Raw genomic sequence first — 6405 nt, forward strand, 5'->3', positions numbered from 1 at the left:
AGGTATTGGAGTGGCCGTCACAAAGCCCTGACCTCAATCCTATAGAAAATGTGTGGGCAGAACTGAAAAAGCGATTGCGAGCAATTAGGACAACAAACCTGACTCAGATACACCAGCTCTGTCAGGAGGAATGGGCCAAAATTCACCCAACTTATTGTGGGAAGCTTGTGGAAGGCTACCTGAAACATTTGACCCAAGTCAATCAATTTAAAGGCAATGCTACCAAATACTAATTGAGTGTATGTACACTTCTGACCCACTGGGAATGTGATGAAAGAAATAAAAACAGAACTAAATCATTCTCTCTACTATTATTCTGACATTTCACATTCTTACAATTAAGTGGTGATCCTAACTGACCTAAAACAGAGAATTTTTACTAGGATTAAATGTCAGGAATTGTGAAAAACTGAGTTTAAATGTATTTGGCTAAGGTGAATGTAAACTTCTGACTTCAACTGTATGGAAGTACGGAAGAAAAAAAATGTATGAAATGTATGCATTCACTACTGTAAGTCGCTCTGGATAAGAGCGTCTGCTAAATGACTAAAATGTAAAATGTAAAAAAAATGTATGCGGTTGTAGAGTAGTGGCCTGTGGGCACACAGTTTATGTGTTGTTAAATATTTTGTGATCGTATTATGTTTTAAAATTGTATAACTGCCTTAATTTTTGCCTTGGCAGCAGTTAAAACTTCTTACATCTAGGCGTTCCGCTAGCGGAACCCCGTTCCGCCAGCGGGACACCTAGCCAACAGCCAATGGGATCGCATGGCGCGAAATACAAAAACGACTAAAATACCACAATTCAATTTTCTCAAACAATCAACTATTTTACACCATTTTAAAGATAAGACTCTCGTTAATCTAACCACATTGTCCAATTTCAAAAAGGCTTTACAGCGAAAGCAAAACATTAGATTATATTAGGAGAGTACATAGACACAAATAATCACACAGCCATTTTCCAAGTAGGGAAATATGTCACAGAAATCAAAAACACAGCTCAATTATGCACTAATCTTTGACGATCTTCATCAGATGACACTCCTAGGACATTATGTTACACAATACATGTATGTTTTGTTCGATAAAGTTCATATTTATATCCAAAAACAGCCTTTTACATTGGCGCTTGATGTTCAGAAAATGTATTTCCCACCAAAAGCTTCCGGTGAATTTACAAAAATACTCATCATAAACGTTGACAAAATACATAACAATTATTTTAAGAATTATAGGTAGACTACTCCTTTATGCAATCGCTGTGTCAGATTTTAAAATAGCTTTACGGAGAAAGCACATTTTTCAATATTCTGAGTACATAGCTCAGCCATCACGGCTAGCTATTCAGACACCCGCCAACTTCGGGGTCACCTAAACTCAGAATTAGTATTAGAAATATTGTATTACCTTTGCTGATCTTTGTCAGAATGCACTCCCAGGACTGCTACTTCCACAACAAATGTTGTTTTTGTTCGAAATAATCCATAGTTATGTCCAAATACCTCCGTTTTGTTCGTGCATTCAGGTCACTATCCAAAGGGTAATGCGTGAGCGCATTTCGAGACCAAAAAAGTAGAAATGTTCCATTACCGTACTTAGAACCATGTCAAACGCTGTTTAAAATCAATTTTTATGGTATTTTTCTCGTAAAAATGCGATAATATTCCAACCGGACAATAGTTTATTCATTCAAGGAGGAAAAGAAAAAACACCGTGCTCACGGGAACGCGCATTTCCAATCTCTTTGTCCCCAGGCAGTCCACTGAGAAACTGAGCTACTACAATCTGCCCAGAGACAGGAGAAGGCTCAATCCACTTTCTAAAGGCTTTAGACAGCCAATGGAAGCCTTAGGAAGTGAAACGTGACTCATTAGTATTTGTAGTTTCTCTAGGGATTCGAAAGTAGAACTACAGTTCTCAGACCGGCCTCTTCCTGCTTGGAATTTTCTCAGGTTTTTGCCTGCCATATGAGTTCTGTTATACTCACAGACACCATTGAAACAGTTTTAGAAACTTCAGAGTGTTTTCTATCCAAATCTACTAATAATATGCATATTCTCATTTCTGGCCAAGAGTAGTAACCAGTTTAAATCGGGTACGTTTTTTTCATCCGGCCGTGAAAATACTGCCCCCTATACCACAACAGGTTAATGAGGATCCATAATAAATACAAATACAGAGTGAAAATCTCTTATTGTGGCTTTATTTAGACTGTTCTAGAGTTCTTGGATTTTCTTAGACATCTCACTCAGTAGTCGCTGTTCTCTATGGTCTTAAAGACTGTGCCTCCTTTGACAGCTGTAAAAGTAGGTGATAGATCAGGTTGAGATATGAGGGTGACATTTTCCCTAATCTTCTGCGGTGTAAACCCATTTGGGGCAGACCTCAGCAGCAGAGAAAGGCTGACTAAGACGCTGACAGAATAGTTTCCATTGTCTTGTTGCTGTTGTTCCAGGTGTTTCTGTGGAACATGCACTTCAGCTTGGCAAGTTTAATCTCATACAGACAGTTTATCACGCCAACACCCTACTTGGAATTGACTGGACTGGCTGACAAGCGACCGTGGTGGCGATGGTGGTTGTAGTTGAAGGGCCAAAGGAGAATGGATTAGGTTTTTATTATTAAGGTTATTAAGCTCATTATTAAGCTCATAACATTGTATTTTGACCTGAAATAATTTCACGCCAGTTGTCAAATTGGTGCTTTTAAATTATTTCAATGATTTTGATGATTAGTCAATACAATTTGCCTTGATTTATTGCAGAAGAGGTATATGCATTCTACTGTATAATACATAATATACTGTGTAGTAAATGTTCTGTAACTTCCTCTGTGACATATAATGATAGTATTACATCTAAAATGGCCTCCAGGCTGAAATTAGTCTTAATCACTGCTTGTATTATGTTATTCCAATGCTAGATACTATACGCGATTTCCTTAAATGGACACTGTTACAATGCACTTAGCACCACCCCTTCAGTCACAGTCTACTCTAGTACATCATAGTGTTTGAAGTTGCTAATTGGCCTCCTGCTTGCTGTTTATACTTCATACTGTATTTCAGATCTTCATTGGTTGGTTGTTTTTTCCTCATTTGGCACTTTGATGATGTGATATACAACACACTTGAATTGAGTGTATAATGCAGACAACAAACTGTGAATACTTAAAAAAATTCTATAACATAAAACCATTAAAACACTCCATAGAGTACCTACCTATACGTGTCTTTCCTCACTGGTGAATTGTCTTTGCATAGTTGCCTTATTGCTCACTGGGTGTACCCAGCTGTAATCCCAGTAGGCTTTGCTTGTGTACTGAAATTTACAACGCTCCATCTCTCTCTCGCTTTCTTTATCAGTTCTCACTGTGATGCATGCAGGGATTCACTCTAGTTGAGAGTTTGAGCAAGGAAGCAGGCCACAGTCCAACAATACCAGAAGTTCAGAGACTTTGGTATTGCTGTTGAACCTTTCCTCCATTTTAACTAAGGTCTTGAACTGGGTGATGATTGGTTGTCTATATTTTAAATGGTTCTTCAATAATACTTTAGTTAAGTGTCAGTAGAAAGGTGTCCATTTAGTCAAAAGTAATTCTATAGACCATAGACTTTATTATGTCCAATGTAAATTAAACATCCTCTTGACCATGACCTTATGGTCTTTTCTCAGATGTAATACTGGTATGTGTTATGCACTGAATAATAACAATACCAGCAAAAATGGTCAGCCAGCTATAGAAGATCGTAGCAGAGAAGAAGAACGTGATAGAGACTGTAATGGAAGTGTTTGAACAGGGAGCTGAGGTGGTGGCCAGTATCGCAGGTGACCTCTTCCTTGTTTCGCCATCGCTGCTCCCGTAATGAAATTGCCCCTGGACAATGTGGAGAGCAAGGAAGCTGGGTTCATGAAGGAGCAGTTCCAGAACGTTTGTGAATGCCTGGAGGTGGTTTCAGAGGAGATGCAACGGATTAACGAGGGGATCAAGTAGAGCGGAGTGGACGCTGCCTAATTTTCTGTAGAGGAGAACATCTCCAACCAGTTCCGCAAGTACATGGACATCCTCAATGCCAAACACAAGTTTTGTGAGGTGAAGAAGAAGCTATTCATGAAGAGGTGAAGAAGAAGCTTTTCATGGAGCATTTTGTCAAAACAGGTGGTGACAAAAACCTAATTAACCTCTGCAGTGCCGTGACGTGAGACAACTTTTCTGGAGAGTCAGTGTTGGAGATCGCTCTTAACTATGAGGAGAAAAGTCAACGCGCAATATAAGACTTATGTGCCAGGTTGAATCCAATATTTTACATAGGCTTCATCGCTCTGATGGACAACACCGCTCTAAAGGACTGTGGTGATGAAGAGATGCTTCTTCAAGACTGGGGCAAAAAGATGAAGGATACACAGGTGATAATGAATGCTGTCATCGAGGACTGCATCAATAGCGTCTCCAAGCAGGCTGAACTGGATTCCTGGAGGTTGGTTATGGACCACTCTGACCTGAACAACCAGCAGCTGGCTGACACCATTTTGGAGAAGCTGAAGAAAAAGTATGACTGGGTGCGCTTGTCTGTCTGTATATTCAGCTCCCCTTCGGGCCTGTTCTCCAACAAAAAAGACATCCAGTGCCCCACAGGAAAAAATCACTTTCAGGTGGCAGTGTCAGACGAGAAGCTGAACGTCATGGTGTCCTACAATGCCTCGCCCGAGCCTCTGAACAAGGCCCACATCCAGTAGCTGATCCAGGGTCAGAAGAATCTCACCGTAGTGGGTACAGCTGAGCTCCTGTTTCAGCAGTTGCCAGGTCCATGTGCAGTCCACACGGTCAAGACTTGCAAAGACCTGGCCTGTGCCTGGAACTTTGCCAAAGAGCTACACTACTGGGAGGAGCACAATACGTTTTATGTTTGCATTCACTACAATTTAAATTTTCTTACTTAAAAATTCATGAATAATTAGCCATAGCTCCCGGGGTTATATTCAGTCCAATTTGATCTTTGCACTAAGGCTGACATTGCCAAGTACTTTCTCTCTTTCTCAGTTGAGTTCTGATCCCCAGCTATACTAATGAAGAGGAACATAGGCATAACACTTATAATAATGCAAGATACTTACCAACAACTGTTTTACCTGTTAATCTATTCTTTGTAAAAAAAAAATATGTATCCCCCCTACTAAAATAGTGTAACTAAAATGATTTGTTTGTAGAAATACTGTACATTTTCAGATAAACCACACATTTGAATTTGTATTTATTATGGATCTCCATTAGCTGCTGCCACTCTTCCTGGGGACCAGCAAAATTAAGGCAGTTTATGCATTTTTAAAAACATTACAATAAACACAACACATTGTGTACCCAACTCCACCACTACCACATATCTACAGTACAATACAAAATTCACGTGTACGTGTGTTTATAGTGCATTTGTTATCGTGTGTGTGTGCATGCTGGTGTCTGATGGCTCCAGAGGGGATGGCTGCCAATTTACTGGTTTTATCCCTCCAGAGCTTTCATTAGGCACACCTGTCCCCAATTCCCACTGATTAGTACTTGTATAAGTGTGCCCTTTGGTTTCCATTAGGCTGTCCACTATTGTTTCTATGTCCGTTGGTCGTGTGAGTATCTGTGCTGCGTGTTTTGGCTTTCGTGCCGCTTGTGGATTGCACAGATGATTACGGGTCTCGTCCAGTGTGTTAATCATTGTGCGCTTGTGTTATTTATTTGAGGTACTCCTCGCTCTTTTGTTTGGGTTTCTAACCTGTGTTTTGTATAGTGTTTGTTTGGTCTTCCTCCCTGTGCACGCCGTAATTTGGGTATAAATAAAAACCCTATTACGCATTCCTTCGCTTGTCTCCCGTATCATTCATACCAATGTGACACACGGGGCAGGGTCCTATGCATATTTGTAAACAACAGCTGGTGAACGATATCTAAGGAAGTCTCGAGGTTTTGCTCGCCTGATGTAGAGTATCTCATGATAAGTTGTAGACCACACTATCTACCTAGAGAGTTTTCATCTGTATTTTTCGTAGCTGTCTACATACCCCCACAGACCGATGCTGGCACTAAAACCACACTCAAAGAGCTGTATACCGCAATAAGCAAACAGAAGCACCAGTGACTCGGTCTATAAAAAAGTGGTCAGATGAAGCAGAGACTAAACTACAGGACTGTTTTGCTAGCACAGACTGGAATATGTTCCGGGATTCTTCCGATGGCATTGAGGAGTACACCACATCAGTCACTGGCTTCATCAATAAGTGCCTCGATGACGTCATCTCCACAGTGACACTACGTACCTTCCCCAACCAGAAGCCATAGATTACAGGCAACATTCGCACTAAACTAAAGGGTAGAGCTGCCGCTTTCAAGGAGCGGGACTCTAACCTGGAAGCTT

At 40.5% G+C, this 6405-nt stretch overlaps 1 pseudogene; it reads left to right on the plus strand.

The window, feature by feature from the left end:
• Positions 1 to 3729: 3729 nt before the first annotated feature.
• On the plus strand, positions 3730 to 4945 carry LOC115176504 (uncharacterized; annotated as a pseudogene).
• Positions 4946 to 6405: the final 1460 nt, after the last annotated feature.

Source organism: Salmo trutta, chromosome 37 (assembly GCF_901001165.1).
Source record: "Salmo trutta chromosome 37, fSalTru1.1, whole genome shotgun sequence".
Lineage (NCBI taxonomy): Eukaryota > Metazoa > Chordata > Actinopteri > Salmoniformes > Salmonidae > Salmo > Salmo trutta.